General features: G+C 44.2%; 1 protein-coding gene across 4 annotated transcripts in view; it reads right to left on the reverse strand.

Moving 5' to 3' along the window:
- ETV6 (ETS variant transcription factor 6) overlaps positions 1-26,849 on the reverse strand; it is a 165,272-nt gene that overhangs the window by 126,289 nt on the left and 12,134 nt on the right. The window contains exon 1 of one of the 4 annotated variants that reach the window (XM_073315695.1): positions 305-491. The exons of the other annotated variants lie outside the window; for them this stretch is intronic. The gene's annotated coding sequence lies outside the window, so the exon portion shown is untranslated. Of the gene's footprint in view, positions 1-304; positions 492-26,849 lie in introns of those variants that run through there. 4 annotated transcript variants of the gene reach the window in all.

Here is a 26,849-nt window from a genome sequence, read left to right on the forward strand (position 1 = left end):
CAGTTTAGAATTTCCCTCCACAAAATTACACTGTTCTAAGGCCCAGGATGGGGTAAGTCCTTTTCCAGTGACTGGTCTAAGATCAGATACAATAGAACCTCAGAGTTATGAACACCTCAGGAACGGAGGTTGTTGGTAACTCTGAAATGCTTGTAATGCTGAACAAAACATTATGGTTGTTCTTTCAAAAGTTTACAGCTGAACATTGACTTAATACAGCTTTGAAACTTTACTATGCAGAAGAAAAATGCTGCTTTTAACCATCTTAATTTAAATGAAACAAGCACAGAAACAGTTTCCTTACCTTAAACTTTTCCTTTATTTTTGATGGTGTACCACGATACTGTACAGTATTGGTTTGTTTGTTTGGGTTTCTTTGGTCTTTTTTCTCTCTGCTGCTGCCTGATTGTGTACTTCTGGTTCCAAATGAGGTGCATGGTTGACCAGTCAGTTCATAACTCTGGTGTTCATAACTCTGAGGTTCCACTGTATCTCACAATATAATCTATCTATCTATATGTGCATGTACACACACACAGAGGGAGACATTATATACACAGATATATATAAAACAAATACATTGATAATTTTAGTAAAAAGGACTGCCTGAAGCGTGGCGATCAGGAAGCCATGCTGAAAGGTATGTGAAAACCCCTCTTATGAGTTGCATTTTCTCAATTTAAGGGCATTTCTCTGTCAGTCAGTAACATGATCATTGCGAAACACCACATCCGATCAATTCCAAAATTTCAGGGAATGTTCTAGGCATCAGTGGGCACAACCCATTGATCCCTAGAACATTGATTTGGGTGAAAACTGCAAAAAACAAAAGGGAGAATGATGGACACACAGAGCGCCTGGCATCCTGTTAGCAGAGCGAGCAGCTTCAACTCCTTTGTAACTGCTGGTTGGTGGCAGCCTTAACACATTCCATCATAACAATATCTGTCACTTTATCTCTGCCCATCTTCCCAATACTAAAAATGTTGACACCCTCTGTGTGTGTCTACCCTATGTCACCATAGCTTTGCCGACATAACCCCATAGTGTAGATGCAGCCTATGCCGATGGAAGAGGGCTTTTCTGTCAGTGTAGGAGCACCACCTCCCTGAGCAACAATAGTTAGGTCAATGGAAATATTCCTCCATCGATCGAGCTCTGTCTACACTGGGGATTAGTCGGCATAGCTACAGTGCTAAATTTTAAGTGTAGGCCAGGCTCCTGAAACAGAAAGAAAAAGAAAGAAGGAGAATAAGGCTTGGTCTACACTGAAAAATTATATCAGCACAGCTACGTTGGGCAGAGGTATGAAAAATTTTGCACCCTGAGCGCTGCAGATAGGTCGACTTAACCCCATTGTAGACACAGCGAGGTCAATGGAAGAATTCATCTAACTATCGCTTCTTGAGGGGATGGATTAACGACATCAATGGAAGAACGCTTTCCGTTGATGTAGGAACCATCTAGGCTATAGTGGCGTAGCTGCAGCACTGGAGCACTTGTCATGTAGATATACCCTCAGCGGACAGAAGAGGGCTCCCCTCAATGTCACTAACATTCTTTGGGGCGGCAGTGGTCCTATATTGACAGAAAAACTCCTTCTGTCAGCATAGGCTGTGTCTATACTACAGGTTATGCCGACATAGCTATGTTGGTATAGTCTCCGTAACGCAGGCATACTGCTAGGATGCTGGGGGCAGGGAGTGGGGAGGGGGAAATGGGGAACACAGAGCCCCAGGCATAGCCGGATAATGGAGGATCCTGGCAGAGGTGGGAAAGGCGGGCACAGAGAGCCCCTACCATAAGGGAGGTGGTGAGAGGCATTGCAGGGAGTTCCTGGCAGGATGGGAGGGTGGCACACAGGGAGTTTAGGAGGCCAAGTGGGAGAAGGAGGGAGAATGGAGGGACACAAGGAGCCCCTGGCATGTGCAATATACTCGGCCTCCACATGCAACAAAGCGAGCAACCCTCTCATTTTAACTTTAAAAAGCCTGTAAAACAACAGCCTTATCATTTATTCATTTATTTGCATTTGGTTCTCCTCCTGGGATCACAAAGCCTTAAGTGCAGCAGAAGGGCTTAAAAATGAACGAGGGTAAACTACAAACATTTGTGTCCTGGAGCAAACATCTGTGGAGTGTCTACACTAACACAAACAGTCATGTTAGTTAAGTGGCAATCAATTAATTCAAGTTACTACAGGTCAGCTGCAAGTCCAAATATCCCATTGGATTCTACCAAATAAAGCCCACATTTTTCTGTTCATTGTTCTGGACATGTGGGGCACTACAAAATATGAGGAGGAACACGGACTTTTAAAGGATTTGATTCTATTTTTTTCAGCAAAATTAGTCACTCAAATGAAGGCAATCATAAGTCCAGGGTCTGGAGACTCTCTTTTCAGACAGTGGTTCCATTAATACCAGTTTCTTCTTAACCCATATTTAAACAAGGATTCCCCCAGTCCTTAAATCCATTGCCCAACCATTATCATCCTTCTAACTGGTCCAAGGCACAGATTCTGCCACCCTTGCTAATTAGGAGTAGCCCTATTGAAACCACTCACCATGAGTAAGAAAGGCAAAATTCTTCCCTATTTGTGGGATGCATTGAGGCCTTTGTTAAGAGATCTCTATCCTTCCATCAAACTGGGAGGAGGAAATCTGACAATCTTGTATTTACTTTAGAGTTTGACTGGACTAGAGTTTGTGGTCCTGTATTCAATTTAATTAACTGATTGCCAATTAACTCAAATTAACTAACGTGACTGTTCACGGTAGTGTAGACACTCCACACAGACGTGTTCCAGGACACAAACAGTTGTAGTTTACCCTAGGGTTTAAATCTAGTGGATGGGGCTTCAGCCATAAAATAAACCACAAGCGTGTGCGTCTAAACCAAATGTTGGGGAATGTCTGGAGTAGCATTTATAACCATGTTAGTTAACTGACTATCAATTTACTCTGGTTAAAACAGGATCTCAAACTCCAATCTAGTGAGACTCTTAGGGTAAATCTAAATTAGGACAAAAAAGCACTTTAAAAATATGATAGTTAATACAATTTAGCTAACACATTTTAAAACCCTGGCATAGACAGGGCAAAGTGTATTTTAACACGAGCTAGCTGATCATGGTGAACACATTTTAAAATAAAAACCTGTTTTCCTACTCTAGAAATATACCCTCAGAGGGTCTGTCTACACTGCAGTTGGGAGCGTGCTCCCCAGCCTAGACAGACAGACGTACACTAGCTCTACTTGAGCTAGCGCACTGAAAATAGCAGTGTGGATGTTGCGGCCTGGGCAGCAGCGTGGGTTAGCCACCGGAGTATGGGACCCAAGGGGTTGGGGAAGTTTGTGCTTGAGTGGCTAGCCTGTGTCACAACATGCACACTGCTATTTTTAGTGCACTAGCTCATGCAGAGCTAACGTGTCAGTCCATGCGGGCTGGGAGGTTCATTCCCAGCCGCACTCGAGACATACCCAGTGTTCTTGAAGAACCTGACAGCTCACTTGCAATTCTAGCTACCTTATTAATGCAAATCAGATAATTAAAGAGGCAAGTACTCAGATTCCCACCCACCATTCAAGTCACAGCCACAGATATACAGGGACAGCATGAAAACAAGATCTTTGTTTACTTAGGGCAGTGGTGCAAAACCAATGGCTGCACTGGCAACTTACAAGGGGCCAGAGTGCCAGGACTAATTTGCATATCTTTACATAAATTTGCATGTGTGACTTTACCGGGGGACACACACACCACTACTTTTATTTGCACTATTGGTGTATACAATGCTTTGCAAAAAGCACATAGAAAGGCAACAGAAGCCCTGAAGGCTGAGAACAGGCATCAGTGCTCACACGGACACTGCTTTTCTGATGTAACTTCTTGTTCTCCAGTTTAAGTCTGAGGTGGTCACCTCTCTGCTCTAGAGATGGGTCCCAACCAAAAAAGAGAGCTGAAGCCCCGGAAAAGTTCAGCTCCAGATACAAAGTTTGTGTCTGGCTCAGCCCTAGCTTGTTCAACTGTACAAATGAGTACCTCTAAAGACGCTTGTATAAAAAGCAGTCCCCTTATGTCCCTGAGTAGCTCCCACTCACCAAGCACATAGGGCCTGATCCAAAGCCCATTGAAGCCAATGGAAAACCTTACAGAAATTAATTCTTAGGTTGACTTTCATTGGTAGCAATTCAGTAAGTTTCCTTCACCCTTGTAGAGCCCTCAGTTCTAGCTGAACTTTAGCCTCTGTTTCTTCAGGTTTGGCTGAAAGCAGGTCTGCGGACAACCTGAACATGGTTTGTCCCTTTGAAAGTGCTCAAACCGTAGACCAAGAGAGCCTTGAATACTCTTAATCTCTTCACCACAGGAACAACTACTCAGGACTTCTCTTCACAGAGAGCTGCTGTTGAAATGTGCGTGATGTCCCATGCAGTGGGTTAAGATTTCAGGTGGAGAATGAGCAGTGGAAGCAGATGGACTCTTAAGAGGCAGAAATCCTGTTTGCATGCAAACACCTCCCGTAATTAAAAAATGAGGGAAGAGAAGTCTAGAAAACATTATGCCTGTGCACAATTCTCTCTATTAAAAAATGCTTCCCATAGTATCCCAGGAAGCACTAGAACAGGGGTCAGCAACCTTTCCGAAGTGGTGTGCCGAGTCTTCATTTATTCACTTTACTTTAAGGTTTCGCATGCCAGTAATACATTTTAACATTTTTTAGAAGGTCTCTCTCTATAAGTCTATATATTAGATAATTAAACTATTTTCATATGTAAAGTAAACAAGGTTTTCAAAACGTTTAAGAAGCTTCATTTAAAATTAAATTAAAATGCTGATCTTACGCCACCGGCCCGCTCAGCCCGCTGCCGGTCTGGGATCCCGGCCCTGCCCACGTACAGTGGGTACCTACCTTCTCCCTGGTTCTAGCCCATTCTCTTCCCCTCTCTCTGCACTGAGCTGAGGGTGGGAGTGCGCTAAGCACAGGGCTGGGGGTGAAGGAGCAGGCTGGGGGTTGGGGTGCAGGGTCTGGCGAGGAGCTAGAATGAGGGAGGGGGCTCAGGGTTGGGACAGGAGGTTTGGGTGTGGAGTGCTTACCTGGGCTGCTCCTATTTGGTGGGAGGGGTGCAGATAGGAATGTGGGGTGGGGGGTGCAGGAGCTCCCATTTGGTGCTCAGGGTGGGGGTGAGAATGTGGGGGGTGCAAGAGTCAGGGCATGGGGTGTGGGGGGCTGGGTATGTGTGTGGGGTGCTAGGGTCAGGGCATGGGGTGTGGGGGGTGCTGGAGTCAAGGCTGGGGTCATGGCAGGGTGCAGGGGTCAGGGCAGAGGGCTGGGGGTGTGTGACAGAGGTACAGGAGTCAGGGCATGGGGTGTGGGGGGTGCTGGAGTCAAGGCTGGGGTTGTGGAGGGGTGCAGGGATCAGGGTAGAGGGCTGGGTGTGTGTGAGGGGTGCCGGGATCAGGGCAGAGGGCTGGGGGTGTGTGAGGGGGGTGCAGGGGTCAGGGCAGAGGGCTGGGGGTGTGGGCTAGGGTCATGGAGGTGGTCCCAGCCCCCTACCCAGAGCAGTTCACGGCAAAGGGCTGGAGGGGATATGCCCTGATTCCACCCCCTTCCCCAAGGCCCCGTCCCCACCTCTTCTCCGCCCACGCTGCAGCTCTGCTTCTCCCTTCTCCCCATCCCGCACAAGGGCCATCAGCTGATGGGAGGCAGGGAGGGAGGGGGGAGGGGCAGGAACCCAGCATGCTGGGGGAAGAGGTGGGGGAGGGGGAAGCTCGCAGGAGTGGGGGCGGAGAAGAGCGGGCCGGGGCGGGCAGGATTTTTAATAGCACGCTGCTGCCTGTCGGGGTCCTGGCCTGGGTTCGGCAGCGGGCTGAGTGGGGCCGGCGGCCGGGACCCAGCAGGCAGCAGCGTGCCATTAAAAATTGGCTCGCGTGCCGTCTTTGGCACGCATGCCATAGGTTGCCGACCCCTGCACTAGAAGGTCTTTGGAAGAAATATTGCTAAGTATTTCTTTTAAAGCAGTGACCGCTGCTTCAGTATCACTCCACAAACATCTGGGTCATAGAGCCCTTAATGAATTTTCAGACAGATGGCAGCTTCAGAATGGGGCAAAACCGTGGCACAAGAGAAGGGCTCAGGGCAGGCCTATTGTTAGATGGTGAGTTGTAGCTAGCTCCCTTCAGAGTGAGTTGGAAGTAAGAGAGAGAGAGAGAGAATGAGCCTGTCTCGAGTGTGGTTCTTCCACAAATGCCCATGCTCATTAGTCAATCCTATCTCAATTCCTGTGCAATGTCTTTCCTAGCGAAACATGAAATCAGCAGGAAACAGAGGTGGTTTATGGACTGCTTGTTGCTGAGAGCAGCCTGCTCATTCTAAACGGCAGTTAAATTCAGTATAAAATAAAGGAGCTGAAGCAAGAAGCAACTTGCACTCTCAGAACGACACATCCTTTGCTCCCAATTCTCTCTCCCCTTTTGCACAGCAGAATTACTTTCCTACTAGTGGGATGAAAATTTAGCTGAACAGATGTTGCAGGGTTCAGGATAGAGGGTGAATTAACATTAGAAGTCAGAGCACATGTGTAATAGCTGCAGAGATGGGGGAGCCTGGTTTTGAATGGAGGACCTCCTGGCCTCAAAGCAGTAACTTCACTCAATTGAGCTAAGAAAATAGTTGCCACAGGTCAGCTTGAGTGATGCTGGGATCAGAAGATACATCAAGGCAATGAATTATCTGCTGTTTAAAGTTGCCCTGGGATAATTTCAATTACCTCCAGTTCTAGAAACCCAGTCTGCTTTTACAGAATCAGGTGCTTTCAGCTCTATAAACCAGGAGCCTGTACTCCTGTAAACCATGTGCAGAACTTGGGGGCCTTGCTGATGCAATGAGTTAGCACATTGGCCTCCCAATTCTGGAGACCTGGGCCTGGGCCACAAGAAAAGTATTTCCTCCTAATCCTCACTTATCTACACACAAAAGACACTGTGCAGTTTGACACAATGCAGCATAACCGGCAGTCTCTGTCCTACAGAAGCCAAGCGACTGGAAGAACAGGATGTGCTGCAGGTCAGGATTGCAGTGTATTGTGCCGCACTGGTAAAGCTAACTGGCAGCTGTAGGTCATTGACAAAGCTGTGAAGGGGGAAGTTTGGGCCACAGTTGCTCTCATTATGCCTGAGGTGTTTTTAGCCAGTACTACCAGCCTCCCACTTTCATTTTCTCACAAAGATAATTGAAATTAGAGCTTAGTGCAAAACATCCCTTTTAGCCCAGTTAAGATTATGGCACGTTTGGACAGATTTTAAGCACAAATGCAGCCAGTCACAAAATACCTCTCTCTTATGCAGCACATTTCATCCGTAGATCGCAAAGCATTTTGAATACGGTGAGTATCATTATCCTCATTTTAAAAATGGAGAAACGGAGGCACAGAGCGGTAAAGTGACTTGCCCAAAGTCACCCAGCAGGCGGGTGGCAGAGCTGGGGGGAAAAACATGTCCCAGACCAGCGCTCTGTGCACTAAGTCACACTGTTCTGAAGAAATAACAGGGTATGTCGTGCTCACTTAAAATGACACACCTAAGTAGTCAATATATTTGTTTGGTTCCTGATACTTCCGCTGCTATCAGTGGACACAGCAAGCTGAGCTTCCTGCAAGATTTCAGGAAAAAATTAGGCAGAGGCAAACCATAAAAAGGCTTCAACATTTGAAAAACAAGGCTGGACATACAGGCTGCAAAAATCGGATCCCTAGTTCATCACCAGTGCAGCTCTGCAGGTGGAAGCTATAGCGTCAACATGCATCAGGCATTTTTTGTTCCATTGTCACTTAACTTTATTCGGAGGATTTCAGGTTGAGGCCATGACAAAAATAGCTCTGTGGAAGTCCCAGTTCCCCAAAGTTTGGGATTGTTGGGATCCAGATAGTGGTCTAGGCCCCTCCATGCTGGTAAAGCAAATCACATTACAGGTAGGGCCAGGATCTTTAAAGCCTCATCTACACTGGCAAAAATGGGACCTGCAATTTACTGATGTAGCAGGTTCACTGAAAGAACCAAAGGTAGAAGCTGTGATGTAGACACAGCTCAGGCATTTCTATCACCATGTCATTTAACCCTGCTCAGAGTGGTTTTGGTTCAGGCTTTGATAAAGCTGTGTTAGAATATGGCTTACTTGGCAAGTGAGTTTGACCCGTTCACATTTAAAAACTATTTTGAAACCTATGTCTATGAGGCCTAATTTAAAATATATTAAAGGCACCACCACCATTTAGTTCTTTTGAGCCAAAGCCTTAACAAGACAGTAGGAATGAACAGGAAGTTTTCAAACTGGTGGAAGGTTAACAATAGGGTTTCCCAAGGAACCATACTGGACCCAGTGTCATTTAATATATTTAATCTGGAAATGAGGGTGAACAGTGAGAGGGGGAAATCTGCAGAGGACACAGTATTTAAGGTTAGTCAGGAATAAAGAATGTAGAGAACTCCAGAGGCACCTAGCCAGATTAATGGCACTTGAAAGAGAAGCATGATGGCAGATGAACTACAACATTGACAAAAGCTAGGCACTGTACTTCGGAAGGAGTAACCTGAACTAATGTTACATAGTGCTGGACTCTAAATTAGCTATAAGCCCGCTGGAAAATGACCTGAACATCATTGTAGACAACCCAATGAAAACCGGCAAGACTGTGTTTAGTTCTGGTCAACCTAACTACAAAAAAGAAATAGCAGATCTAGTAGGGTCCAGAGATGGGTGAAGGAAACAAACAGAGACTTCTGTATGAGTAGACGCAGGAAAAAAAAATGGGACTGTCTAGTTCTGAAGAAAAGAACAGGAGATGTGATAGAGATATAGAAAATAATGAATGGTTTAGAGATGGTAAATCTGTCCCTCCTAATTACCTACTTGTATAATGCAAGAGCAAAGGGATAGTTCTTGAAAGGCAAATTTAAAACTGATATGGAAATTCTCTTTTTCCATTTAAATACAACACCTAACTAATCTGTGGAACTCACTGCTGTAAGAAATTCTTTGTTTGAAAAAAGTTTTAACAAAATCACTTAGCAAATTCAGCACTCGTGTGAGTGCATGAACTATAGGAAAGGGGACTAACTAAGCTCTAATATCGCTTTGTTTAACATTTCTGAAACAGATTCCTTTAATGGTATCTCATTTTTAGATGGATGAACTAGTTCTTTTTTTAACTTGGCTTTAACAACTTGTGAAATGTTTGGATGCAACTATTTCTTTATTTTTTTGAGAATAAATTTATAATCACATTAATTGGAAAAATTAGAAGCCGTTTCCGTGAAAATCACCACTTTTCCAAAGTTTGAACTCACAACTTTTGAAATTTGAAAGAGTAACTTTCATCACCAAGCTAGAGTTTTAGGTTACAGCTGTTAAGAGTTTATAGGAGTTACAGCAACTATAGAAAGACTCCCCTGAATGCAGCAGAAACAGTGAAAGTTACAAGTATAAAATGTAATGAACAAAATGAATACAAGGCTTCAGGGTGGGATTTTCAAAGGAGCCTAAGGGAGTTAGGTGCACGACTCCCATTGAATTTCAGGGAAGTCTGAAAATCACAGCCTCAGAGTTCACTCAAAGCCTGTTCATAGGACATAGAACATAAGAACATAAGAATGGCCATACTGGGTCAGACCAAAGGTCCATCCAGCCCAGTATCCTGTCTTCTGACAGTGGCCAATGCCAGGTGCCCCAAAGGGAATGAACAGGTAATCATCAAGTGAACCTTTCCCTGTCTCTCATTCCCGGCTTCTGACAAACAGAGGCTAGGGACACCATCCCTGCCCATCCTGGCTAATAGACAGTGATGGACCTATCCTCCGTGAATTTATCTAGTTCTTATTTGAACCCTGTTATAGACTTGGCCTTCACAACATCCTCTGGCAAAGAGTTCCACGGGTTGACTGTGCGTTGTGTGTAGAAATACGTCCTTTTGTTTGTTTTAACCCTATTGCCTATTAATTTCATGTGGTGGCCCCTAGTCTTTATGAGAAGGAATAAATAACACTTCCTTATTTACTTTCTCCACCCCAGTCATAATTTTATAAACCTCTATATTATCCCCCCCTTGGCAGTCTCTTTTCCAAACTGAAAAGTCACAGTCTTATTAATCCTACAGCAGCCATTACATACCCCTAATCATTTTTGTTGCCCTATGAACATGCAAAATTTCATGACAATTAGACTTAATTGACTGTGTTTTGCTGCTTCTGTGACAGTGTGAGGAGATGGTGCTAATCAAAGCCTTTCCTGTAGCTGCCTTGTAAATGTTTCCATATACAGGGCAGCTATTAAAATGTGAGAGTGGGAAGGTCTGCCCAAGGATCACAGAAACATTTCTAGTGCTTAGAATTGGCTGGGCCGTATCCCAAAATCCCCCCATCAAATTCATCCCTTAAAAGAGAGCAGCACTTGCATTCTTGCTCACTTGGAGCCCCATTCCTGCAATCGGATCCATGGGAGTGGATCCCTGAACACCTGCAGTCCCACTGAAGTCAGCAAGGGTCTGTACAGGCACAGTACCGACACAGATCTGATTGGAGGATCAGGGTCTTGGCTTGAGACCATACTATGGGCTTGGCTACACTGGAGTTTTTAGTGCTGTACAATGATGTAGCTGCACTGCGGTAAAACCCTAGAGCAGGTAAGCTGCACTGATGGAAAAAGTGACTTGAATATTGCTATTTACCTGGTTTGAAAAAGGAGTCATTTGACTCAATATAGGCAATATGGAACAGATCCCAGGGCCCATTAAGATCAGTGGAAGTCTTCCCATTGTCTTCAGTGGGCTTTGGCTCAGGCCTATATAGAGTATGTTGCTTAAATCACATGTATATTTTGTTATACTCCTTTTTATAGAAAATCACTTGAGTACACACATGAGTAACCCTCTCAAACTCAGTGGGACAATTCCTGTACATGTGTGTTTGCAGGACTCGGTCCTTGGGGGGGTCTAACTTTGCAGGAGCAGAAAGGGTAATGTATTGCCTCTTAGCTTTTCTTTGCGGGTGAACCCCATAGCTAAGGTTGTAAAGCGTGTTCAATCACATTGGATTCCCTGATTCCCCAGTTTTCAAGATAACCTGAACCTTGTGACGGACCCTGAGGAGAGCTGGGTGATTCAAGATCCACTCACAACTTTCCCAACAAATTCATCTTTCAAATGAAGTATCTGATACTTGGTCTTTTTTGTTGTAAGCAAAACACGCTTTACAATTTTTTATTTACATAAAGGTACGTAGGGAGGGAAGGGAAAAGCCAACTCTTTCCATTTAAAATTTCTAACTAGATCTAGATATCAAAGCTCCAAGTCTGGGAGCGTTCATATCAAGGACTTCTGTTTAAGCTCATCTCTGGTCAAAAGGACATATAACCAGAGCTTTTGTATGATTTCAACCCCAAACTGTAAGAGACTCAAGCCTTGATAGGTCAAAGCTTAGCACAAGTTTGACAGCAGGTGCACAAAACTCAGCAGAACTTTAGATGGACCAGGCCTGAGGCGTAGCAAAACCTAACACCATGTGTGTTTTGCAAGATCCTGATGATTTGGTTATGAAAGTTCAGCTGAGCTTTGATACAAACCATGTGTACTGCAACTACCTGGGTACGACAGGGTGAATTAAAAACAAACTTTCAGTCTCAAACTTGAGTCACCCTGTTTCCACTCAACTTGCATCACAAATGTCTTGTTACTTAAGGAATCATAGAATCGTAGGACAGGAAGGGACCTCAAGAGGTCATCTAGTCCGGTCCCCAGAACTCATGGCAGGACTAAGTATTATCAAGACCATCCCTGACATGCATTTCTTTTCCTTTCTTCAGCGATGCTCTGTAATGTGCTGAACTAGACCTCTGGATGCACTTCAAGGGTGAGCAATCCTTTCTGGATGCTACATTTCCATCAGCCCACCCCCAAAATCAAAGTAGTTCCCTCAGAACATGGGAAATTCCATATTCCTTTATTTTAATTATTTTGGGCATCTGCTAAAGACTACAAAGAAGGGGGGGAAGCTTATTATTTTACTTGCTAATTATTAAACACTTTTTATTCATCAAGTTAAAAAGGAAGCTCAATGTTAGCTTGATGCTTTCCAATTTGATGGCATCTCCACAAACCCTGATGGCCGTGGGTAGGTTCTGGTCTCTTTTCTGATCTTTCAACCACCTACCTCCTTTCTCTTCACTTTTCTTTTCTCACATGCCTCTTCACCTCTTTCTAAACTACCCCAACCCCCGAAACCAAATGATCCTATTTAACAAATAAATACAAAATAATTTCATATTATTGCTAATACTCTGCACTTACAGTACATGGAACATTACATCTTAGGATTGATAAATACTTTACAGATATAAATTAATTAAAGCCTCCCAGCATTCCCATGAGTATATGAGTATTTTATCCCCTCTTTGATACAAGAGGAAACTGAGGCACAGAAAGTGCAACCACCTCTCCAGATAAGAAGTCTGGGGCAGAGTTGGTCATAAATGTCAGTAGTTCTATCTCACAGACCCCTGCTTCAACTATGATGCATTACTCCCTAATGTTAGAAAAGAAATCTTTTTTAAAAAAAATAAACCTTAAATCCATACACAAGAGCAAATCACTTTTTCTTCCTTAAGAGACCAATCCTGCTCCTACTGAAACCAGTACCAAAATTCCCACTGATTACAATGCGAGCAGGATTGAGTCCTAATTCTGAGAATGACTTTGCTGCTCACAAAATCCTGGGTCTATCCAGTAGGGAAAGAAAAGAAAATCCTCTAGGCATCTGAGCCTGAAATTCATTCTCTCACAAGTAGTCTCATCTGACTAAGTCCCCATGCAAGCGTACCCTCTGGACTTGTTCCTATTTAAGTCAATGGCAAACTTCCCATTAACTTTTATGATGCGGGATCAGGACCATTGTATGGATCCTAAAAATCTGGTGGTGGTGGAGGAAAGGGAAGGAATCTATCTTGCAGCATAAATTACATGAACTCAAGTAGAAAATGGAGTTGTAACTCTCTCCCCACTCTATCCTAATCCCACAAACAGCCCATGACTTGAAATCTCTGGAGGGGATCATTTTGTTGGCACAGCCCATTGGTACCAATACAAAAGCTAGGCTGGCTGACAAACATTTGGATTCATTAAAGCTGCTTCCCTCTGCTGACCTAAGCCTGCCTCTTAGTATAATCGTGAAAAATGTTATGCCAGAGTAATTGCAAATATTGAGGCTCTCTTTTGTATTGAATGTATTGAAATAATGGTCAGTTTAAAAAAAAACAAAGGTGCTTTAAATATTCCTGGCATGATTAATGGGGGCTTTTTGTGTAGCTGTGGTAGAGTTTTTAGTTGGTGAATGTCAGTGAGTGTCTCTCCTTTTGTCTCTTTCAACATATCTACTCAGAGCTCCAGGATTTAAATTTCAACATAGCTCAACATGGAATCCGACAGTCCTGTCAACTTGGGGAAGGAAGGGGGGATTGTTTTCCTCCCCTCCATCTCATGTATCATTAACAGTAGTACAGGTTCTGTAGGCCAAATTCTGTCCTCGTTTACATCTCTGCAACCCCATTGTTTTCCAATTCCTTCCTCAGTGACACCTGTGTAATCATCTTATAGGTTTGCCTAGGTGTAGCTGACCCTGTGATCGGAATTTAGCAAACATTTCTGGCAATGCTACTCAGCAAGGAATAGGGATGCCAATGGGGCTACTCACCAACTTAACAGGTTTCAGAGTAGCAGACCTGTTAGTCTGTATTTGCAAAAAGAAAAGGAGGACTTGTGGCACCTTAGAGACAAACCAATTTCTTTGAGCATAAGCTTTCGTGAGCTACTTAAGTGCTTTGCTCTGAGAGACCAGGGCTGCTAATGACTAGAACTTTGTCTTGGATCTGGCCTCGTCTGAAGATCTAGGCCTAGTTACTGCTCAGTGGGCAGCTTCCCTCAATGTAGCAGCTGTATGGCTCATCAGCTTCTCTTCTTATCCTCCCCACGCAGCTGGGCAGGCCACACAGCAGTCAGGGCATCTCCCAGATAATCACTAGGAGGAGAAAACAGCTGCTATTTGGCCCCAGCCAAATAATCTCCCTTTGATCTTGCCATGTGGGGGGATAGTTGAAGGAAGTATCTCTCTTCCACCCATTGGGGGAGCAACTGGGGAGAAAAAAGGAGGGATTGACTATTAGGCTTTTTCAAGCCCCATAATCTTTAGCTACAGATTGTGGGAGGAACTGTGGGATCATAAATGTAATGCTAAATTCAGCTAAATTAAGTCTCATGCTTCAAGACCTATGCAAGTTGCTACCAGTGACTGGGAGGGAATTCCCTGTCCCACATACACCACTCCACAACTGACCAGGTGTTTTATGGCAGGGGATTTCACCTTCCTCTTAAGTATCTGATATGGCACAGAGCTGGAGGTAAGATCCAGCAGCTGATGGAGCCCCGATCTGATCTGGCATGGCAAACCCTACATGCCACACATTTTCAGTGGGATAGTCCAGGGGAGCAGTGCCTCATGAATGACATTTGAAGGGAACCATCCCCACACCTTTCTGAATTCACCAGACGATATTATTTTAGTCTCTCTCCTCTGCACTTCCACACTTCCACACTAGCTTCCACACAAGCCCTCCTACCCTCACAAGCCCTCCTACCCTCATTTTCTAATCTGCAATCTCTCCCCACCCCTTCACACACACAGAGTCCCCTGTAATTCTGCTTCAAACCACATGTAGCCGGAAATTGTGATAGAATCATTGCATCTGATGAAGTGGGTTATAGCCCATGAAAGCTTATGCCCAAATAAATTTGTTAGTTTCTAAGGAGCTGCAAGTACTCCTCGTTCTTTTTGCCGATACAGGCTACCACTCTGAAACCTGTCACCACTTGGAAAGTGTCCCTACATTCCACACCAATGTGTCAAGATCGACTGTCTCAACCTAGAAAACAGGGAGCAGAGAATGGGGTCACAAGACTGAATTTGGATGGGGTGCTAAAGTTCACAGCTGCTGTACATTGACAGAGCTGAGTGAAGCTCCAGTACGGATACAGCAAAAGCTGTTATAGAACATATTTAAGGGGCATTGGCAGAGCTGTGTGGGGCCACAGGGCCAATTTAAGGTGGGTACTGGAATCCTAATTGAAGATTTTCACACTTTGATATGTGTTTTCTTACTAAAAATCATTTCTCCCTTTCAGATGTTTGGATAACTACAAAGTTCTAAAAGTGATTGTTTTAAAATGCATATTTATGAAATTAACTCTAAGTCACATTTTCAGTTTAGATGTTTCTTTTTATATTAAAACAAAAACAAAACAAATCTGCAGTGGTGTCTCCGTTTCCTGCTAAGGCTAATGTAAAGTACTCTACAACCTCAGATAACCAAAACTCGCACACCGGAATCCACTCTCAGGTACAACAACCGGAGCCCAATTCTCTACTGTGTTACACCTTGGGTATTTAGTCACACCTGGGCAAAATGGGTGTAAAATGATACCATTCTGATCTCACTATTTTACATCCATAAATTTACAAGCATAAATGACTACACAAGGTACAAGGCAGTAGAGAATCAGTGACCAAAGAAAAAGGTACAAGAGAATTGTAAACAAATGGGAAAAATATGTTTAAGATCAAGTTTAGATATTTACTCCATGATGTCCCATGCTGTCTGAAGGTATGTCTAGCTGGGGGTGTAGTTCCCAGCTAGAGGAGATATACCCATGCTACCCACAGTCCCAAATGTTGCCTACAGTGACCTGAGTAGCCAAATATTTCTGCTGAAATCCTGACACTTAAATTATCATCATTAGGATTCAGAGTCAACATATTGTGGAAACACTTCACGCCTCTCTGAGCTTTTGCTTCAGTGGCTGACTCAAGAAGACATAAGTTCATGTATGGAAGGGTATTTTCGCAACTATAAAGACTATGAACTTACTTTTCAAATTAATGGAAGCTTAAAATCTGCAGAATCTCTGACTTGCTCAATGTGACGCTCAATGTGACGTGTGTGTGTGTTGTAATTCTAGTTTAATAATTCCTCCCTGCTGATAGGACAGCATGTCATGCTATCATCATTGCTCCCTGGCTGAAATATGAGAAATTATCTTTTTATTCTTAAGTTACTTCTCTCTGAAGTTCAAATTGAAAGTAACTTCTGCATGCAAGGAAGGAGAGGAGCCATTTTCAAGACTCAGTCATTGAGCAAAGATGATGAGATAATAGTGTTTCTGGGACTGATCCAAAGCCCATTGTAGCCAATGGAAAGGCTCCCATTGTCTTCAGCAGGCCTCGGCTGACGCTTTTTATGATAGTTTGGCAGGTGATAACTGAGTAATGGAAAGTTACTATTGCCCAGTGTTAGTGCCTGTCTGTAGAGCTTGTTGGGAAGGAGAATTTTTGCCCCATGGGAAATTTTGACATTTCAGAATGAATTTCTGATCCTAGAGTTGAAATATCCAAAATGTCATGGACTGAAAAACTCCAAAAAGTTCTGAATCTGAAGTGTCAAGAACAAAAAAGTGTGGACACTTTTAATCAAAATGAAGTGACTCAACTTTTTGAAATGGCATTTTCAATTTTGATTTTCTCAATTGGGGAAAGCCAAAAAATGAAATTGAAATGAACATTTCCCCACAGAAAATAATAATTTTGACAAAACCACATTTTGTGACAAGAAAATTTTGCCCACCGCAAATGCTGACCGGCCCTCCCCATATCAAATACGATAAGAAGAGGTAACATTTCATAGGTGAAGCAGTGATTAATAAGGAGTGACAGCAGACTCCTCTTATGACTTCTGATAGTCTCTTCTGGCCTTAACGTCTATTTAGCTATGAAATGACCTTGGCAGACAGATGATGAACGCCTCTGGGTTCTCAGTTCTTGATCCCCAACCCCCACCCTAGTTAACTGCCCCTGTTTCATGTCCAGCAGTAATGCAAGTGACTGCCTGAGACTTTGTACGGATGATGCAACTCCTAAGCCCAGCTATTCTCTCTGTCTCACAGTCAGTCTGATGTAAGACAGAAGTAACTTGTTGACCAATCCTGCCCTCAGATAACAGAATAGCAATTAGCTGCTTGATCCCACCCTTTCTGCAGCAGGAATAGAGGGAAGAGGTGTCTTGCTGTCTGGCTACCTGTCCACTCCCCACTGCAAACCCTTGCTCAGGTAACTTGGGGCCCACAGATTGTAAGTTGAGTCTGTTCTCTCTGGTACTGTGTGCAGTGTTGTTGGGAGACATTCTGCAGATTTTAAACTTTCATTAAAATGAAGATTAAATTCATAGTCTTTATAGTTGTGAAAATACCCTTCCATACATGAATTAACATGATAATGTCTTCTTGAGTCAGCCACTAAAACAATAGCTGGGAAAGATTGAATGTGTTGACTCTGAAGCCTAATGATGGTAATTTAAGTGTCAGCATTTCAGCAGAAATATCTGGCTACTCAGGATTGTAGGCAATATTTGGGATTGTGGGTGCAATTTAGTTAAAGTATTACATCCTATTCTGCACCTCGCCAACACATCTGACCCCTTTTCGGACCTTATGTTTCATAGCCACAAGGAGACGCCCCAGTGGTGAGTGTATCCCATGACAAATATTCTTCTACAATTAACTATAAAGGGCATGATCAAGGGGTATCATTAGAAAGAGAAAGCAAACCTAAGTACATCAGTTTATCAGCTCATCCTGGTACAACTTCATCCTGACATACAAGGAGTCAAATGTACACATTTTCCATGCAACAAGAAAATAACGCTATCCATTTCCTTCTGCTTATTGAACTAACCTGAGCTCTCACTGGTGCTTCTGAGAAGCTTGGCAATTATTGGCCCAGAGAGAAGAAGGGAGAAATGGTTTCCTTGCGAACACCGACCCAGCCAGCCCCCTCTCCTTCAGAGCATCAACTACGAATGATCAGTGATCACTTTTCCTGAGGCATTAGAACTCCTACCCTGCCTAAGCTCAAGGAGCAGTCCTTGTAGGGAAAAGGGAAGGGAATCTTCAAGAGCAAGATTGGATCTGATTTCAGGGACTGTAAATCAGCTCAAAGTCTAATTCTATGTGTAATAACTTTGTACTTTCGAGAACCCCAAACCATTTTATCAGCAGTAATTAGCTTCACAACTCACCTATGAAGTAGGAAATAAGAATACACTGTGTTACAGAGAGGTAAGCTGAGGCAGAGAGTGGTGAAGAGACATATGGGTAAGTCTAATGTCACATCATGGCAAGTGAGCCCAGGAGCCAAAAGTAGGCCCCTAGAGTCTTGACTTCCAGGTCCCCTGCTCAAATCATAATACCACACCCCCTTCCTACCCTGAATTAGTCCTTGAGCAGCATTCTCCTGACTTCTCTCTCACACAGACCTTCACCATTGCTACTGGGGGTCTGGCAGAACACAGTGCTGCAATAAAGAAGGATCCCACTTGTGAGCCCCTGCAAACTAGCTTGGCAACAGTGTGGGTCACTTTCTGCTTCTGTTTTGCTCCCACAAATAAACAGGGAGAGAGTCTAGTATTGAACCTGGTGCAAGCCAGGAATAACAGGGCCTTTTGCTCTCAAAAGAGAGGGAAGGAAATAGGAGAAGAGTTACAGGCAAATGGAAAGCGAGGCACTTAATTAACCAAGAGAGAAACGGAGCAGCCTTAGTATAAAAAGATTTCCATCTGGAAAAGTATATGGACTTCAGGGTCCCTAATGATCCCCAAACTTGTATAATTGGCAAACAATGCACAACAGTAGGACTCAAGGTCAAGAAATGGAGGGAAGGAAGTTAATGACCCAGCCATGCAAGTAGTCTACTACTTACTGCATACTGGGATCTGTGCATTGTCTCTTCCCCTGGGGCAGCTGCTATACAAACCTGCCAGCAATGGGAAATCAAAAAGGCTGAAATTATCCTTTCAGCTGACACCCACATGCCTATTAAAAATAAGTATTTTCCATGAATGGTCCAAAACACTCCCAACTTACAATCACGTTTCTATAGAACACTGTCACTTCCGAATTTCAATTCTACTTGAAAAAAAAAGAAAAGAAAAGACATAATATAGAGCAGGGGGGATGGGGGGGGGGAGAGGTTGTTTTTTAAGCCAGGATTTTAGTTGAGCTCCTACTTTGTGGCTCAGATAACAAGAGGACCCTGCATCCTTTTGGGATTCAGTGTGTACTAGTGATTGTAACGCCTTCCAAAAGCCTGAGTGTCAGATCAAAAGCCTGAAATTAGACAGGTGTTCATGCTACAGGCTAGCATGTTAGAGGGTGGTGAATGAACGACATTCTACGGTACCTGAGAGACAATATGTGATCATGTAGCTGCAGAGTGTGGTGTTATGCATACACAAGGGGTCAGAAATGAATCTGTGCGTGAAAACTTATGTCTTCTCTGCTGCATGCTTAACTGAGCAAACTTCATGCACTCTGTTTTTATGGAATATTAAAGATAATTTGCTTTAGCAATGAGAAACATCATGCTCTTGAGTCGTATGCATCTCTCAAGAATTTTCTTGCATTTTTGTAACCATGTATTGACAGTGGGTGTAGTGTCTCAGTTTTCTAACTCGGACTTTGGAACAGCCAAAAAAGAGCCTGTCCTCTGAGGATCTATCCAGTTTTAAAACTGAACCTAGTGGCAGGATGGAGGTGTAACTCCCAGCTCAAGTAGGTGTACTCATGCTAGCTATGATTGAGTTAGCATGCTACAAATAGCAGCATGGTTGCAGCAGTGGGACGGACGAGCTGCCTGAGTACATATCTAAAACTTCTGACACCACCACTTGCAGCACAGATGTCCCCTCAGACAAGACCGTGATGCAAACATGCTGATTGCTGCCAGTTGTGTGCGTAGCTTTTGTAGACATATGCCCACAAAGAGCCAGACTGAGGAAACTCACTTACATAGGACAAACAGAAATCAGGTGCCAATAATTTGTGGCCTCTGCCGTTAGCCTAGGCTATATCTAGGTTAAAAAAAAAATGACACACCGTATCAGTCCCTTAAATATTCTGGGAGGGAAGACTGTGTGTATAGCTTGTTTTCCATTTCAGCAAGCAGCAGTGTTGCTTAGATGATTTGGGTCCTATCCTGCATGGCGCTGAGTGCCATGCAGGATAGGAGTGTTCAGCTTCCCCTGAAACCAACAGGTAGTAGAAGATACATGACCTCTTGTAGGATATGGCTCTTGTGTACGACTTGAGCAACCCAGCTAGTAACTTGGCAGAACCAAATGCTGCCTATTTGCAGCTCAGTGTTAAGCCGTATGGTTCAAGCTGATAGGTTTGACTTGGCACATTCTATTGCTCACATCATTGATAGGTGTATCTCGTCCTCTTACTATGCTTTCTGATGCTTAATTAGTAGTGTATTTCCATGCAGGCTCCATTTCAACCCATTAATGGAAGACACTCACTCACCACGAGTCTGAGTTTCCACATTACTGGATTGCTACACTGCTGTATTAGATGTATTGAACGGTTTGGCAAAGGGTGTGCCTACACATACACACACACTCTCTCTCTTGCGGCTTTATTTGCCCTTTTGGCAGCTCACCTTTCAGTTTCAGTTGCCTGCCATCTGCATTGAAACAAAGCAAGCGTGAGCAGATAGGTGCTTCACACGCATAGAAGCAAAGCTTTAGATACACTGGGTTCTTTGAACGCTGACTGGTAATGCGTGATGGAGAGAAAACTCTTGGTGGTTTCAGCCTGGCTATCTCCTTAACTGGTCTACTTGGAAAAATAAATCTCACTAACCCAACAAACACTATTCCCTTTTTCATGGCCCTGACTATTGGCAACCTGTGCACTGAAGCCAAGGATTGCATGGGCATAGAGTTGGAACCACCAAATTTAGTCGGGGGCCCTCCAGGCCACAGTCAAGGCATGCTGATGGGGTAATATGGGAAAGCCTGAACTGACACCTCCACTGTAATACTTGCTCATTGCAGTTATTCAACAGTGCTAAAATCAAGTACCATGCCAGAATACAGCAATGCTCTATCTCGCTGATAGCAGGCAGGTTTCCCCAGGGAGGTGTTTAGAATATAAAATAAATGCAGGATGTGTGTCTTTGTAATACTACACTGGGGGACATTCCATCCTGAAGCCTGCCAGTCTCTTATGGTTTGCAACGCAGCTGAGCCAAGCAGCCCCGATCCCTATTGTACTAGGCACTGTACACACATAATTGAAGAGAGGCCCTGTCCCAAAGAGCTTACATTCTAAGGACCTGAAGCATGAAAGCTCTTGTAATTTTTTTTTATCCAGAAGTGTGAAATGCCAAGGAGATCTTCTGAGTAACACAGAAGATCACAAAATCCTGGGCATAGCACAGCTCTGTGGCTCAATGGGCTTTTTGCAGGCAATTCAGGCCAACAATCCATGGCAGTAAATTTACTGCCATGGTTGAATAAGGGTGAATTCACACATTGTTGCATGGGGCTGTATTGACAGGTCTCTTAACAGCTAACAGGAGGTATGTGGCTGCAAACGGCACATGGCACTTGAATTCTTTAAGGGTCTGATTATTTTTCATGCTCTTCACCAGCCAGATCTGGAGAAAATCTGAAGAGAGACTAAGGTAATTAGAAACAGAACAGATCAAAGCATTTTACACCAAAGGAGGTCAGGGTCAAGAAGCAGAGTCAGGAACAGGAAAGCCCCTATACATTTTCTGAACGGTTGGGATAAGGGTCATCATAAAGGCCCAAACATTTCTAAAAAAATTATTTCTCCTCAAATTTACACTGTCAGGTTTCCACTGCTGAGAAAAACAACAAAAAATGAGAGCAAGAAATAGATCAAAAGGTCTGGTCCATATTGGTCACCTTCTAAATGACCATTTCTTATAGAATATTGCTCTCTTTTTCAATGATATTTCTAGGGAGTCCATTACTTTAGTATGTGAGCTCTATATGAACTCATTAAGCTTTGCATCGAGGTGTCCACAGTGGACTCAACAACTTGAATTTGCCTTCCTAGCCAACTCCTCTTCCCTTCCTTATATATCACTCTCCCTCTGCCATACCCATTAATTTCTTCATTCCATTCACTCACAGTCCTTTGGGTTTCCCCCCTCTTGCTCCTTTTGTCCTCCTCCCTACCCCTCCCGCTTAACCTACCACAATCCCATTCTCACGTGTGGCTCAGGACAGGTAAAAAGATGTACAGGCACCAGATCCCTATTTGGGTCAGTAGCCATCTATGTATGGAGCTGAGCAGCCTATGGGCTCACCATTTGTAACAATATCTGGAGTTTCAGACTAAATATGGATTTGACTGCATGTGGGGAAGGGTGGGTTGTGTGGAGGTGCTGACTGGGAGGTTCTATGGAGGTCGGGGGGGCAACATTATGGGGTTATTTAACAAGGTGGCTTGACATACCAGGGCTTGGACTCAGTGATCCAGGAAGAACCTTCCAGTCCTATATCCTGTGCTCCTATTACATGACAGTCCTTGAAATGCATGTATGTTCACCCAACCCCCTCTCAATTTCACCAGCTCAGCTAGTGACCAATTGCCACTTCTTCAGGTGACCAATCTGTTGGGGCTTGCAAAAACCAGGACAGGACACTTCTGTAAAACTGACAGGGGTGAGCTCTGAAAACCAGAACTTCCCCAGTTTTCAGGGATACATGATTACCTAATCTCGTTCAAAAGCATGGAGGGTGAATCAATTAATTTTTGAGGCGGGTGGGGCAAAAGTCAGTAATACTGGGGTGTTGGTGACAATGTTGTACTGACCTGTCAAAAATGCTAGGGCTGGCCCTGTTCTGGCTTGTAGATTTTACATGCACAGCAACCAAAATGGATCTTCCCGCCTTTCCCCGCGCCCCCTCCCCCCAGGTTTCAAGCAGCCTCCCTTCCGAATGTCCCCGCAATCTTCTTTTAAATATATGAATAAAAATTGTATTTCCATGCTCAGCTTTAAACATGCATTGGAAGCCAAGCCCTGCCCTGGGCAACCCATTGACTTCAGTCTACGGGTGTACCTACACTCCAGTACAATATCTGCCGCACAATCACGGCTGGCCTGGGTCAGCTGACTTGGCCTCTGGCTCTGGAGCTAAAAATTTCAGTGTAGATGTTCAGGCTTAGGGTGGATCCAGGCTCTGAGACCCCACGAGAGGGGAGGGGTGGGCGGTGGGTTCAGAGCCTGGGTTCCAACCCAAGCCTGAACATCTACACTGAAATTTTTAGCCCCACAGCCTGAGCCCGAGTCACCTGACCTGGGCTCTGAGACTTGGTGCTATCAGCTTTTTTTATTGCAGTGTAGACATACCCAATGTGTAAGTCAGGGCAGGATCTGACTCTGGGTGAGGAGGGTTTTCTCTCTTTGCACAATATGGACAACATCCCAACAGAAAGATTGTCTGGTTGATGTTCTCATTCGTTATGTCATAGACCCACCTCTCCTCCCGTTCACTATTGAATAATCCTTGTGTCATCCACAACAATTGCTTACATGGTAAATTAAAATTAGGAAAAGCTTCTTTAAACTAGCAATGGGAGACAAATAAGAGAGCCAGCACCACATGACCAATCAAGCATCCACAGACAAACAAACACTCTGTAGATCATTGTTGTACCCTAAAAGGAAACAACCTGCCTCCTGTTTGAATATTTTCACCTCATAATATCATTTAAACTAAAAAAAAAAAAAAATGTTGATGGACTCTGAGGTACCTAGGGGGATAATTAACAATACATCCCCTATTTCACAAGGGTGTAGTGACAATAAATACATTAAAAGAATGTTGGGTGCTGAGATACTGTGGAAATGGGGACTTTTAGTATTCCACAGTAGGACAACTACTTGAGGTCTACTCTGCAAAGCAGGTGGTGGTGGGTGAGCAGCAGAGGAGGAAACCCAAATGATCCCAGACAAGATGAGAGGGCTGTTAGTTTGTTCATTGCTGCAGCTGGCACTATCAATGATATACCTAATGGCATAGTTGGAAAAGCATAGATGGTCTCTGAACCAGTGAAAATCAGCAGGTTTGGAGGCCAGTGAACTAATGCCTTATCTCTCTGTTACCACCACTTCCCTCAGACTATCATAAATAGCAAAGGCCCCACCTTTCTCCCTCTGGTGTCTAAGGGAGAACTCCAATGTCTATTTCAGAGAGACGATTCATTTAGCATGTGCATCTTCAGCTCTGGTAGATTTTATCTATTATCTGGGATGCATTATAGGATGAAGACCTCCCATAGTGGTCAAGGTCTACTGAATAGTCCTAGCTCCCATAGGGAAAATAAGACTACACTCTTCTGAGTGATGAGATAACTGGTTCTGTGGATGAAGGGAAAGCAGTGGATGTGTTATTCCTCGACTTTAGCAAAGCTTTTGACACGGTCTCCCACAGTATTCTTGTCAGCAAGTTAAAGAAGTATGGGCTGGATGGATGCACTACAAGGTGGGTAGAAAGTTGGCTAGATTGTCGGGCCCAACGTGTAGTGACCAATGGATCCATGTCTAGTTGGCAGCCGGTATCTAGCGGAGTGTCCCAAGGGTCGGTCCTGGGGCCGGTTTTGTTCAATATCTTCATTAATGATCTGGAGGATGGTGTGGATTGCACCCTCAGCAAGTTTGCGGATGACACTAAACTGGGAGGAGTGGTAGATACGCTGGAGGGTAGGGATAGGATACAGAGGGACCTAGACAAATTGGAGGATTGGGCCAAAAGAAATCTGATGAGGTTCAACAAGGACAAGTGCAGAGTCCTGCAATTAGGACGGAGGAATCCGATGCACCGCTACAAACTAGGGACCAAATGGCTAGGCAGCAGCTCTGCAGAGAAGGACCTAGGGGTGACAGTGGACGAGAAGCTGGATATGAGTCAACAGTGTGTCCTTGTTGCCAAGAAGGCCAATGGCATTTTGGGGTGTATAAGTAGGGGCATTGCCAGCAGATGGAGGGACATGATCGTTCCCCTCTATTTGACATTGGTGAGGCCTCATCTGGAGTACTGTGTCCAGTTTTGGGCTCCACACTACAAGAAGGATGTGGAGAAATTTTAAAGAGTCCAGCGAAGGACAGCAAAAATGATTAGGGGTCTGGAACACATGACTTATGAGGAGAGGCTGAGGAAACTGGGATTGTTTAGTCTACGGAAGAGAAAAATGAGGGGGGATTTGATAGCTGCTTTTAACTACCTGAAAGGTGGATCCAAAGAGGATGGATCTACACTATTCTCAGGGATAGCAGATGACAGGACAAGGAGTAATGGTCTCAAGTTGCAGTGGGGGAGACTTAGGTTGGATATTACGACAAACTTTTTCACTAGGAGGGTGGTGAAACACTGGAATGCATTACCTAGGGAGGTGGTGGAATCCCCTTCCTTAGAAGTTTTTAAGGTCAGGCTTGACAAAGCCCTGGCTGGGATGATTTAGTTGGGATTGGTCCTGCTCTGGGCTGGGGGTTGGACTAGATGACCTCCTGAGGTCCCTTCCAACCCTGATATTCTATGATTCTATGATTCTGTTATCCTATTCTAGGTTATCCCCCCAGCCATGGTCAGTATTAGTTTATTATACATCTTAGAATTAATAATTTTTCTACCCACAGTAAGTATTCTGAAGAAAGGGCACTACTGGAGAAGCCCTCCTTTCTATGCCATGCTAGCCATTTTATGGGGACTGTTCAGGTAGCAGTTAAAAGATAGCCTGGCCCTTTTTCAAAATATTAGAGGTAACTTTTGACCAGTATTCTCTCTCCCAGTAAGACAGGTTCTCAGACCCAAGATAGCATCTGAGCTACGGCTGAACACGGACATTTGCTGTTTTGCCTACGGTCACTTCAGCACTGGTATTGGAGTTGTTGCACATTAAAAGGATGTAGCTAAGTAGAAAGTCCAGTGGTTAGGGCAGCACACCAGCCTAGGACTTGGAAGACCTGGGTTAAAGTCTCTGCATGAGCTCAGGCAAATCACTAAGGGTATGTCTGCACAGCACCTAGACACCTGTGGCTGGCCCATGCCAGCCGACCCAGCTCCGGCTGTGGGGCTGTTTCAGTGGTGGGTAGGCTTCCAGGACCCTCCCACCTCACAGAGACCTAGAGCCTGGGTTCCAAGACAAGTCCAGAGGGTCTACACAGCAACGAAACAGCCCCACAGCCTGAGCCCGAGGCAGCTGGCACAGGCAGTTGTCTAGTTGCTGTGTCGACATACCCTTAGTCAAGCTGTTCCCCGTCTGTGAAAAGGGGTTAATAGCACTTCCCTACCCACCAGGGTGTTGTGATAATAAATACATGAAAAGATGGTGAGGTGCTCTGTTACTATGGTAATGGTGGCCGTATACGTACCTCATATAGAAAACAGGTTAACACTCTGTATCAAAGGTGCCTAGGTACAATCAAAGTCTATTCTTTTCTATCCATTAGAACTATACTAACTCATCTTGAACAAGGAGGCTTGTGCAAGGTCTAGGATAGTGCCCTAGACTGCTTATCCAAATACTGTGGGTGCTGCTGAATCAGCAAAATGCCCCTTCCGTCAACTGACCGCATAACATCTGTGATGCTCAGTTTCTCTCTCTTGCCTCAGCTCAGCAGGGATGAGGCACAAGGTTCCCATGGCTGGGATTCAAAATAGGAATTGAGTATAAAGGATAAAATAAAGGGGGACAAAAGTGCTCTCGTTAACTTTTCACCATGGCAGGTCTGCACAAAGGTCTCTGCAAATGGAGCAGTTGCTACTGAACAAGGCTGCTCAATTACCTCTTGCCACACATGGCCAGATGGTGAAAGCAGCAAATTCAGTGCCCGGCTCTGAAAGCACCAGTCAGGACACAACTGTATACTCCAGTTGAGAAGC

Source organism: Lepidochelys kempii, chromosome 1 (genome assembly GCF_965140285.1).
Source record: "Lepidochelys kempii isolate rLepKem1 chromosome 1, rLepKem1.hap1, whole genome shotgun sequence".
Taxonomy (NCBI): domain Eukaryota; kingdom Metazoa; phylum Chordata; order Testudines; family Cheloniidae; genus Lepidochelys; species Lepidochelys kempii.